Below are 13,163 nucleotides of genomic sequence, written 5' to 3'. Positions count from 1 at the left end.
ATATGCGCCCCCTCTGTATAGTGTGCCTATATGCGCCCCCTCTGTATAGTGTGCCTATATGCGCCCCCTCTGTATAGTGTACCTATATGCGACCCCTCTGTATTGTGTGCCTATATGCGACCCCTCTGTATAGTGTACCTATATATGCGCCAACTGTGTATAGTGTACCTATATGTGCCCACTCTGTATAGTGGGCCTATAGGAGACCCCCTCTGTATAGTGGGCCTATAGGAGACCCCCTCTGTATAGTGGGCCTATAGGAGACCCCCTCTGTATAGTGGGCCTATAGGAGACCCCCTCTGTATAGTGGGCCTATAGGAGACCCCCTCTGTATAGTGGGCCTATAGGAGACCCCCTCTGTATAGTGGGCCTATAGGAGACCCCCTCTGTATAGTGGGCCTATAGGAGACCCCCTCTGTATAGTGGGCCTATAGGAGACCCCCTCTGTATAGTGGGCCTAGAGGAGACCCCCTCTGTATAGTGGGCCTAGAGGAGACCCCCTCTGTATAGTGGGCCTAGAGGAGACCCCCTCTGTATAGTGGGCCTAGAGGAGACCCCCTCTGTATAGTGGGCCTAGAGGAGACCCCCTCTGTATAGTGGGCCTAGAGGAGACCCCCTCTGTATAGTGGGCCTAGAGGAGACCCCCTCTGTATAGTGGGCCTAGAGGAGACCCCCTCTGTATAGTGGGCCTAGAGGAGACCCCCTCTGTATAGTGGGCCTAGAGGAGACCCCCTCTGTATAGTGGGCCTAGAGGAGACCCCCTCTGTATAGTGGGCCTAGAGGAGACCCCCTCTGTATAGTGGGCCTAGAGGAGACCCCCTCTGTATAGTGGGCCTAGAGGAGACCCCCTCTGTATAGTGGGCCTAGAGGAGACCCCCTCTGTATAGTGGGCCTAGAGGAGACCCCCTCTGTATAGTGGGCCTAGAGGAGACCCCCTCTGTATAGTGGGCCTAGAGGAGACCCCCTCTGTATAGTGGGCCTAGAGGAGACCCCCTCTGTATAGTGGGCCTAGAGGAGACCCCCTCTGTATAGTGGGCCTAGAGGAGACCCCCTCTGTATAGTGGGCCTAGAGGAGACCCCCTCTGTATAGTGGGCCTAGAGGAGACCCCCTCTGTATAGTGGGCCTAGAGGAGACCCCCTCTGTATAGTGGGCCTATATGTGGGCTGTCATTGCTCAGCAACAATCAAACCGAACTGAACTGGAAATACAAGGAGGGAATGGTCCAAAATCCTTTGATCCAGAATCCAGACCCCTATTCCGGGCTATAGGAACCGTCTAGAGGACATTATTTTTGCTAAAGGAGGAGAAAGTAAATATTAAGGTAATCTTTCTGTTTGGGACCAAATTTATGCACCTGTCTACTTTTTGTTTTGATGCAGATTGCACGATTTCTGTTCTTCCAATAATCTCATCCCACTACTGAAATATTACTGTCTATATGTATATTATATTACTGTCTGTATATAGGTTTATATAATATCACTGTCTATATGTATATAGGTTTATATACAGTAATATTACTGTCTATATGTATATTATATTACTGTCTGTATATAGGTTTATATAATATCACTGTCTATATGTATATAGGTTTATATACGGTAATATTACTGTCTATATGTATATTATATTACTGTCTGTATATAGGTTTATATAATATTACTGTCTGTATATAGGTTTATATACGGTAATATTACTGTCTATATGTATATTATATTACTGTCTGTATATAGGTTTATATACGGTAATATTACTGTCTATATGTTTATTATAGTACTGTCTGTATATAGGTTTATATACGGTAATATTAGTCTATATGTATATTATATTACTGTGTCTGTATATGTTTATATAATATTCAATATTAAATTGCTGGTCCAAATACCAAATTATTTATAAATGATGATCTTGGAAATAGTCAGAGGGGCCTAAACATTTGCATACGACTGTATATAGGGAAGTGTTTACCGACCAGGGTGCCTCCAGCTGTTGCAAACCTTCCACTCACCCTTGTAAGAAATGTGAATTATTGATGTGCGGCCCCCCAGCTCTTTTATTAGCATCAACCGTGAATATTTCTTCTTCAATTAAAAGACGTTCTGTTAGTCGGGGAACTTCTCGAGCATGAATTCTACACCTGTGATGTTTGGTCATTGGGGGGAGGTGTGTGGGGGGGGGGGGGGGGCATTGTAACTAATGTAGGGGAGCTTACCGAAATGCAGCACGCTCGGAGGCAGCCCCTTCAAGAGGAACATTTCTGCAGGGATGGCCAGAGGCAAAAGACTGAAACGTACGTTGTCTTCCCAGTTCTTGAAAATGGTTTGCAGACTTTAGTTATGAGCATCTAGTTTCTTACATTTTTTTTGAACTCTTAGCCAGAAGACATTTTCCTAAAATAGCTTGTTGTAAAACTTTTCGGATCCTCATTAGGGGTAATTATGTATTCAGCCATGAGTTTCCTTCTCTTCTGCGGCCCCCCGATGTCTTTTTACAGATCACTTCTCGTCTCGTGAACAATGTTCCTCTGGTTTGGAGGCTTTGTACCTTTCCTTGGATTTGATGTGTTGTTGTTGTTTTGTATGGTGTCTTATCACAACAGGTTAACGTTCATTAGAAATGACGAAATATGACCTAAAGGGGTTTCTCTGTTTTGGATGATAGTCACTTGTAAGAACAATGGGGGAGATTTATCAAAACCTGTCCATAGAAAAAGTTGCTGAGTTGCCCATAGCAACCAATCAGATCGCTTCTTTCATTTTTCAGAGGCCTTTTCAAAAATAAAAGAAGCGATTGGATTGGTTGCTATGGGCAACTCAGCAACTTTTCTTTGGACAGGTTTTGCTAAATTTCCCCCAATGCCTTTACCATAAACCGATCACCTAGGTCGTCCCCCCCCCCCCCCCTCCAATGCTAAGACCTCAAACGATCAGCTGTAATCTGTTGGAAAATCTGCCAGTGTTGATTTTCTCTACAGCACCACCACAGGAGAAATGAAGAATTACACAATTCCGGTGTAATTCAAGACCGGGTGGGTCTTGCAGAACCACAGAGGCTCCTTGGAAACCCAACAGAATATATGGAAATTGTTTTTCAAAACTGCAGAACCCCCTCCGGTGGAAAAAAAAATTTTTTCATATCAAATGACTCCAAAAAGATTTGTAAATTACTTCTGTTAAAAAAAAAAAAAAAAAAATCTTAATGCTTCCATTACTTATCAGCAGGAAGTTCTTTTCTTTTTTAATTTCTTTCCAGTCTGACCACAGTGCTCTCTGCTGACACCTCTGTCCATTTTAAGAACTGTCCAGAGTAGGAGCAAATCCCCATAGCAAACCTCTCCTGCTCTGGACAGTTCCTGACATGGACAGAGGTGTCAGCAGAGAGCACTGTGGTCAGACTGGAAATAAATTAAAAAAGAAAAAAACTTCCTCTGTAGTATACAGCAACTGATAAGTACTGGAAGAATTAAGATTTTTAAATACAAGTAATTTACAAATCTGTTTAACTTTTTAGCACCAGTTGATATGGAAAAAAAAATTATTTTCCTCCAGAGTACCCCTTTAAAGGGGTACTCGGCTGCCCCATCATTCAGAACATTTTGTTCCAAACGCTTTGAGCAGGCGACGGGGGTCGTGATGTCACTGCCATGCCCCTTTTGAATTAATGCCACGCCCCCTCAATACAAGTCTATGGGAGGGGGGCGTGGCAGTATTTTTTGCGCAGCAATAATAGAAAAGTATGTAATAATGGGTATCATTTTAATCGTATTGACCCACAGAATAAAGAACACGTCATTTTTACCAATAATTTGTACAGCATGAAAATTAAACCCTCCAAATTTAGCAAAATTGTGGTTTTCTTTTTAATTTCCCCACATTAAAAATAGTATTTTTTGTTTTTGTTGCTCTATACATTTTATGGTAAATTGAGTGATGTCAGTACAAAGGAGAACTGGTCACGCAAAAAACTCCCTCATACTAGCCTGTGGATGAAAATATAAAAGAGTTATGATTTTTAGAAGGTGAGGAGAAAAAACGGAAATGCAAAAATAAAATTGGCTTTGTCCTTTAAGGGGTTAAATCCAGTGATCCAGTATGATCTGAGTACAGATCAGGGTGTGGGATGTATCGTCTACTAGACAGACATGTACTCGTGTCCTGCAGAGACCCCCATCTTCTCTATGAGCAGCTGACTGATGGCCTGACATCCTCATGGGTCCCGTCTCTGTCTTTCCCCTGGGAACCTCTCTGTTTTGCGCGGCGCTTGCTCTGACTTGTTAAGAGGCTCTTTCCTGTTTCCCGGCACTATTCATTTTTAATGTCGTAATCTTGTAACCTGGATCACAACAGCTGTGAAAGCGTTTTTCCATTTTGTCTTGGTCAGGGAAAAAAAACATCCTGTGAGTTTTGTCGCCAGTGAGATTTATGATTTAATAAGAGCGCGGCGCGAGATCCAAAAGTCTCTCTTGTTGTTTGGTTGGGGAATGTCTTACATCTGGCTCTAATTTTACTAGTTTTAAAAGGTAACTGCTGCGATAACAGTGAATCGGGATATATAATATAATCTTTGTGTGTGTTATCGGTGCAGCCCGAAGCCTAAGGAACCATGCATGCGGCTGGATTATGTCGTCCTATAACTACTGTTGTACAGAGCCATAAGGGCATCCAAAGACTTATGTAGGAACATATTGTACTCCTGTACTGTGCAAAGGTTTTAGGCAGGTGTGGAAAAAATACTGCTAAATAAGTGCTTTCAAAAATAAAGTAGCAATAGTTTTATTTTTTTATCAGTTAAAACGATAGGAACACATCATCTGGTATCCCCTGTCCATCGGATAGGAGAACACAAGCTGATTGGTGATGGTCCAACCACTGGGACCCCTGCCGATCCTGAGAACGGGTACATATTTTCCCCCAGAATGAACGAAGCACAATTGCGCCTGCGCAGCCGCTGCTCCATTTAGTCTCTGTGGGGGCCGCGTAACTCTGAAATGTTCGTCAGTCTCAGAAGAGAATGCGGAGATGGAAATTCACCATAACAAAGTGGAAATCCAAATCAAACCAGTATTTGTCGTGACCGCCCTTTGCCTTTAAAACAGCATAAGTTCTCCCAAGTACATGTGCTCCCAGTTTGTGAAGGAACTTGGCAGGGAGGTAGTGCCAAACATCTTGGAGAACTAACCACAGATCTTCTGAGGATGAAGACTTGTCCAGATCCTTCGGTCTCTTGGTGTAATACCAGACAGAGTTAATGTTGAGATTAGGGGTACCATATGACCTCCAGATCTCCTTGATATTTACTCTAAAGATGATTCTTAATAGCATTGACTGTATGTGTGGGGCCATCCAGACGCCTTCCTGATGGGAGGCATCTTGCTTTGCAGCATTATATCCACCCTGCCTCAAAGGAAATATGACCAGAGCTGGGCTGTTTGCCAGTAGGACTCACACAGGCACTTCCTCCCTTAGTTGCCTGTCCAATCACTTCACTGTATATACTCCTCTTTGCTATGCCATGACATAGTGCTGGTGAAAGTGCACTAAACAGGCTGGCGCTGTGCTGAGAGATAATTTACACAAAAGTGCTGTAGATAACATGTGGCGGGAGAAGGGGGTTCCTGTTGCGTTGACTTTGCTGTGTGAGCAAAAAAGGAATAAAACTGCAACCATGCACTCTATTTAATAAATTATTTGTTATACAGAATATTATCTTCACATATGAGAGGCAGATACAGTTTTTGTGTTCTTTACAACTGAAATATTAATTTTAGTTTCTTGACTTTTGCAGATCTTATATGCCGCTCTGTGCCTGGAATCCATGGACTTGTAAGTATAAAGTGGTTGTGGCATGTATAATATTCTAATAATGTCAATTGTCAGATGAATATAAAATAGATTTACTAATGAAGTGATGCAATTTTCTGCTTAGGCCCCTTTCACACTACAGGTATCATCCTGTATAAAACCTCCGTTATTCTCCCGGCAAAAAGTCCTGAAAACGGCCCTCAAAAAAATCCCATTCATGTCAATGGGATTTTTTGAACATCCTTCTGCATCAGACATGTCCGTTTTTCTAATGTCAGTTATTTTTGCCGGCACAAGAGACGGTGCATGCACAAATTTTTGGTGGTCCGGCTAAAAAATATGGTGAAAAAACGGACGTTAAAATTTTACATTGAAGTCTATGGGAACCCGATGTTCAAAAAAACATCCGATGTCATCAGTTATTGTCAGGTTTTTGAACATCCTGTGAGTTTTGTCGCCAGTTACATCCGGTTTTCAACCCTTTTTTGTAAAGCTGTACTGAGCATGCTCCGTACGGATGTAACTGGTAATAACGGATGAGAACGGATGAACATCAGGTTTTTTTTTTTTTAAGAAAAAAAAAAACCATTAAAAATAACGGATGATGGTCATCAGTTATCATCCGTTATTACCAGTTATTGCATCCGTTTTTTTTTTTCCATCTGTTATTGTAAAATAACGGCAGTAAAAAAGCAGGATGATACCTGTAGTGTGAAAGAGGCCTTAGACTGTACCTGTCGGATGCTTGTGTAGTTTTTTTTTTTTCCCTAATCCACTGGTGGTAGAAAATTCTACATCTTCATAAACTGCTTTTTAAAGGGATAATTACCATTACAGAGTTCCCAAGCAGAATCAATGGGAGTCTGCTGCATCATGCACACTGCGGAATATTAGCAGAGAAAAATTTTGCAGTGGAAATTTAAATTCCAGAACGTGTCCTGGCGCCGTTTTGATTTCGGTGAGGCATGTTGCAGACAAAATTGCCACTTGAGATGTCTCCGGGTGTGGATTCTGTAGTGTGAATGGTCCCTAAACCTTCCAGTACTGCTCTGGATACTTCCTGGCATTGGTGGATTGGAAAGAACTGCAGGACTTCCTGATAAGTCGTGCGATGCCTGAATTTTTTGGATAAAGATGATTTTAAAGTATAATTTTTCTGTCTCCAGTTGATACGAAAATGATTTAGGAAGAAGGGAAGGAGGGGGATGCAGCTGAAGCTTTTTATTAGGTTATTATAGATAAGTTTTGATTCTTATTTAAGGATTAGAGGATTTCATATAGAGTGGTGGTCGAGCATGTTTTAGTCTTGCGGGTGTACACTAAGCAGGACTAGGGTCCTTCCATGACAGATAGGCCTGCCATTTGTCATTTAGGGGTTAAGTTGCACCGGCATTTAGAGTTCATTAAAAAGCAGCTTAAAATCTTTATAATCTAATGTAACCATAATACAAACTGATCTCCTCTGCCTATTAGCACAATGATCTACAAGAGGGAGGAGAAATCCTTTTCTCTGCAAGTTTTGTGGCGTTTTTTTAACTTCTCGATTGGTTAGTTGTGATATTTTGTGTTTTTTTTTTTTTTAATACACGCAGTAAAAGTACTGTATATACTCGAGTATAAGCCGAGTTTTTCAGCACGATTTTTTGTGCTGAAAACGCCCCCCTCGGCTTATACTCGAGTGAGCTCTCCGCCTGTCAATCCCTTCTCAGTGGTCTTCAACCTGCGGACCTCCAGATGTTGCAAAACTACAACTCCCAGCATGCCCGGACAGCCATCGGCTGTCCTGGCATGCTGGGAGTTGTAGTTTTGAAACATCTGGAGGTCTGCAGGTTGAAGACCACTGCGGCCTTCGTTATCATCCAGACCACCCTTTAGTTTTCTACTCGCCACCCAAAGGTGGGAAGGAAGGGTGAGCTGGTCCGGGCCATCTATGCTGCAGGGACCGTCCGGTGGGGAGGGTTAGTCGTCCCAGGCTCTGGGCCGGCCCCGGACTAGTGACGTTGCCTTTACGACGACGCACAGGGATGTCCGTGCGCAGCAGACGTCCATGATGTCCCTGCGCATGATTGTCTCTGTGCATCATCGTCAAGGCAACGTCACTAGTCCTGGGCCGGCCCGGAGCGGAGAAGAGGGCCCAGCCCAGAACGACTAACCCTCCCCACTGGACGGTCCCTGCACCGTAGATGGCCCGGACCAGCTCACCCTTCCTTCCCACTGAGGGGAGGTGAGTAGAAAACTAAAAGGGGTCTGGATGATGACGAAGGCCGCAGTGGTCTTCAACCTGCGAACCTCCAGATGTTTCAAAACTACAACTCCCAGCATGCTGAGAGTTGTAGTTTTTCAACATCTGGAGGTCCGCAGGTTGAAGACCAGACCACTGATGAAGGGATTGACAAGCGGTGATGATGAAGGGATGGGGTGGGGGGATGATGACGAGGGGGATGACAGGGTGATGATGACTGGGGTGTTAATGACGGGGGTCTGGATGATGACACGGGGGGGGGGGGGGGGGGGAGGGGATGATGTATATTCCACCCTAGGCTTATAGTCGAGTCAATAACTTTTCCTGGGTTTTTGGGGTGAAATTAGGGGCCTCGGCTTACATTCAGGTCGGCTTATACTCGAGTATATACGGTAATCAAACTAAGCAGTGAAATTACACGGTGGAAGTGACACATTAATAACAGAGGGTTACCGCAAAGAGTGCCAGTAATTAATGGGAATTTTAGACTTTTTGTAACTTACCGTAATACTTTCTGCAGTAAATATTAGGAGATGAGTGTAAGGTATTCATGTTCTGGGGCTCCATCAGTAAAGGGAATGGTAATATCAGGCATTCACCAGTAGGGTGTCTCACTACCACCCGTTAACATCTGACGTGGTTATGTACCTTTATGTGACCTTTCGGGCTAGGCCACCAGGCTGTCTTGTTACATCTGGTAATCACTCAAATAATTGATACGGCAGTAGACTTCAATCCACTCTATGGAACAAAGTCTCTAGATCACTCGGTCTGCGGAGTTTCACCTTATTACTCCGGATCAAGCACTTAGCAGTTTTCTTTTATCATTTCATAACTGGATGGGATTTTAGGTGCATCCCTTCCCCTCTAAACCCACTCCCAACCGATTATAACCCCCTTTTCCCAAAAAAGTACACTGACACATTTGGTGGAAAAATTGGGCCGTGTGGCACATTTATTTAAATCAACCAAATAAATAAGTTAAATATCTTATACATATAAACATAACCAAAGTTCACTGGAGGGTACTCCGCTCCCCCAATCAGACTTGTGTACCATGCTCTTACCCCTGGCCATGACCACCTGGCCCATGGGCACCCAGATAACCTTCTGCACAATCCCTCCAACTTCTGAGGCCCAGAACTACCACCAGGAGGCCCAATTGAACAATCTCAAACCTTTATCTTTCAAACTACTACCTCCACCGGGCCGCTTTCACGCGCCTCACCACCTATCACAACCCAACCAACCGGACGACAAAAAGAGGTGGGCGGGACCTTCTTCTTGCTTCCAGACGCCAACTGGTTAGTACCACCCCCCAGAGCACCACCCTATATACACTTCCTCCCCTCCCCCCCCAGTTGATCTCCCTTTTACCCCACTTTCAGGCCACCTGCTGCCGTCCCTTAAAGGGGCAGCAGTAAATTAACCCTTTATACCCTCCATTACCTTGCCATTCTTCCTCTAACCCAAATTACCCCCTACTCCATTTGGAAAGGCCACTAAAACCCCCGTCAAGGCGCCACTACGCCAGGCCCCCCCCCCCCCCACTTCGTTTGCTCCCATATTTGTAGCTTTACAGCATGATTAAAATAGTAAGAAGCACTGAGCCGTTGCACACACGTCCATAGCCGAACCTGACGCTACGTTTCGGGGTAGATCCCCTTAATCATGAGCCATGGCGCATGATTAAGGGGATCTACCCCGAAATGTAGCATCAGGTTCGGCTATGGACGTGTGTGCAACGGCTCAGTGCTCCTTACTATTTTAACCATGCTGTAAAGCTACAAATATGAAAGAATAAAAGAAAACTGCTGAAACAGGTCTGTGAATTTTCTTGTGATTTAGTCTTCATATGTGAACTAGTATTTGGCATACATGCCAGTAAAGTTCCCAATGCTTAAAATGGAAAAATCAATATGGCCCCATTCACTTGGCCATTTTTAAGGGATGCATCAGCATATGATGCATCTCAACTGGCTCCAGAAAGTTAAACAGATTTGTAAATTACTTCTATTAAAAAATCTTAATCCTTTCAGTACTTATGAGCTGCTGAAGTTGAGTTGTTCTTTTCTGTCTACGTGCTCTGACACCTGTCTCGGGAACTGTCCAGAGTAGAAGCAAATCCCCATAGCAATCCCCTTCTACTCTGTGCAGTTCCCGAGACAAGCAGAGATGTCAGCAGAGAGCACTGTTGCCAGACAGAAAAGAACAACTCAACTTCAACAGCTGATAATTATTGGAAGGATTAAGATAGAAGTAATATACAAATCTGTTTAACTTTCTGGAGCCAGTTGATATATATAAAAATGTTTTTTCCTGGAATACCCCTTTAAGTAGCCCCACGTAAATCTAATATAGTTAATATATGTTCCGTAGATTAGTAAGTAGCAGTATACAGGTAGAATCAGATGTGACTGTAGGATTAGACTACACAGGGTTTGTTCGTAGTCTGTAATTATGGAGACTCGTAGGTCTGCATGGAAGCTGTGCCCAAATATTGCAGTAGAGATTCTGGCGAAAGAATAGACCTGTTTATTTTTTGGAATCCCCCCTGCGCTACAGTCAAATGGATGATGCTTTATGGCCGTGCAGCCATTAAAACCTACCAGTCATAAAACAGAAAAAAAATTATGCCGATATGTTACTTACTAGGTCATGCAGAGTCTTTACATGTCTTTTATATGTTTTGGCTCACAAATCCCTCTGTTCTACTGCTCACTCGTTCTGACATCCACTTCTCAGGAAGGGGCGTATCTGAGGCAAGCACTGAGCCCGCCCTCACTCACTATGCATTCACTTCCTTCCTGAGTCTGCTGTGCTGGGTCTCTTTTTTTTCCAATCACTGTAGGCTGCTCTGTAACCCCCTCCTCTCAGTTTTCATGCTGTACTCTGACAGGACAGGAGTGAGCACAGAGGAGCGCTATTCCCGTGCTCCCTTACTGGACTTTGTCCCAGTCTCTCTGCTTCAGCTGGGACAAAGATAATGCTGCAGCTGGACAGGATTATGTTCTGTAGGTATGGGGACATCTAGTGGTCTCTGACTGACAACGCTCTTAGATGTGTGATGGCTGCCATGTTAGTGGTTGCCCAGTATTTCCAGTATTTTCCTCTAGTTAGCAGTTCTGGTTGCTCTATGTAAAGAGTTAAAGTGTTCAGCTAGAATTGTCAGAAAAATACCCGGGTCTCTGTGACAGATATGGTGCTTTGTGTTCGCTGTAGATCTACCCACTCAGTATTATGTTCCTGGAGCTTTCTCCCAGCTATATAATTGTCTTGTGGTGCTTAGGATTTTTTTATATTTGTGTTTTTCCTCTCATATATAAAACATCAGCTCTTCGTGTTGGATGTTTTTTTTTTTCCTCTCTTATAATATCCTCAGCATTAACCGTTCTGTAGTTTACAATCTGTAATATTAGACTATACAATTGCCGCACAGTTCAGGGGCCGAGGTGTTTTTGTAGTACGGACCCCCCGCTGTTGTATTGTTTTTGGATGAATCACGGGTTGCCGGGTGTTGCGGTTATGTAACGCTGACATACGATGCTTCAGTTAAATCCTAGCAGGATGCGTGGATTATGTCAGAGCTGTAGTGTTTTTCCTATAGCGTGCGTTACATCTATAGAAATACATACTTGAAGAGCAAAGCTAGAATACAGCAGTTACACCAGATTTTATGGTTTTTATTGGTAAAATTCCACATTTGTAGAACGTTTTTACAAGCTTTTACAATTTGTATATACATTTTTGTACTTATTTTGTATTGCTGTTGAGTCACACGATGACTTCTCCATTCTAAAGCCTAATTCAGAGTTTAGTTTTTCCTGTTATTAGAAGACGTGTCTGCTTCTGACATAGAGAGAGATAGATCTATCTATTAGGGGTGTAAGAAAAAATCCATTCACTCGATTATCACGATTTTTCATTTCCCGATACTGGGCAGGTGAATTTTTCCGGCTCGTGCAAGCAGGGCCAGACCTGACAAGTGCGGCGGCGCTCTGGGTGTATGGAGCGGACTCCCAACTCGTTCCCGCTCCATACTCTGCAGCCCCCAGCTGATTTCAGTAGCTGGGGGCCGCCGCTAATAGCCAGCATGCAGCGCTCAGCAGTCTGTATGGAGTGGCCTCCCGACTCGTGCCCGCTCCATACTCTGCAGCCTCCGGCTGTTCTCAGTAGCCGGGGGCCGCCGCTAATAGCCAGCATGCGGCGATCGCCGCGGCTGGCTATTAACCCTTTAGATCGCTGCTGTCTAAAGGGACCTGTGAATGCTCCCTGGTGGGCTAGTGGAGTGGATCGCCCCCGCAGCGCGATCGCGGGCGGGCGATCCACTGTGGAGGTAGCCGGAGGGCTTACCTCTGCTTCCTGCTCTCCCGTGGCTCTGTCATTGATAGAGCCTGGCTGGACTAGGCTCTATCAATGGATCACAGAGCAATGGAGTTCAATAGAACTCTATTCATCTGTCTGAGGAATCTAATGATTCCTCCTAAAAGTCTAATAAAGTGTATAAAAATAAAAAATAAAAAAAAATAAAGTTTTAATAAAAGTGTAAAATACACACATTAACCCCTTCCATATTAAAAGTTCAAATCATCCCCTATTCCTATATAAAACATGTAAACCTAATAAAAATATATTTGGTATCACTGCATGCGTAAAAATCGCTATATATTGTTTTTGAGACAGAATCGGGATATATTGTCTCGTAAACTGAATCTGGATATATCTGGATATATTGTATCGTCATACGTGTATCGCGATGCGTATCGTATCGCCAAATTCTTGCCGATTCACACCCCTACTATCTATAGTCAATGGGGAGGGATGAGCCTCTGCCAGACTCCTCTGCTGCTGGCTTATACCTCCTAGAACAGTAGGGTAGGTGAAAATTAAATATATAACACACCCGATGCTTCTTTCCACCAACATAATCTGTCGGGGGAATCATCAAGGCTGTCCACAACTAGTAGGACAAACCTGCCAACCTTAGAATAAGATGTATAGGCCCCTTTAGGGCAGTATTTTCCGCCCTGTGCCTCTCTGGCTGGTGCAAAACTACTACCCCCAAAATGCCAGGAATTGTAGTTTTGTCTCAGTTGGAGAGCATTCATTTGGAGATCTC

The 13,163-nt window shown here is 43.8% G+C and overlaps 1 protein-coding gene across 1 annotated transcript in view; it reads left to right on the top strand.

Annotated features, from left to right (window-relative positions):
- Window positions 1–13,163, top strand: part of TIAM1 (TIAM Rac1 associated GEF 1) — a gene marked incomplete in the record, with an annotated part of 322,739 nt that overhangs the window by 85,297 nt on the left and 224,279 nt on the right. The window contains 1 exon segment of the mRNA XM_056559538.1: window positions 5,786–5,823.

Source organism: Hyla sarda, chromosome 2 (assembly GCF_029499605.1).
Source record: "Hyla sarda isolate aHylSar1 chromosome 2, aHylSar1.hap1, whole genome shotgun sequence".
NCBI classification, from domain to species: domain Eukaryota; kingdom Metazoa; phylum Chordata; class Amphibia; order Anura; family Hylidae; genus Hyla; species Hyla sarda.
Note: the sequence above shows the minus strand (reverse complement) of the source record. Positions and strands in the feature narration are given on the sequence as shown.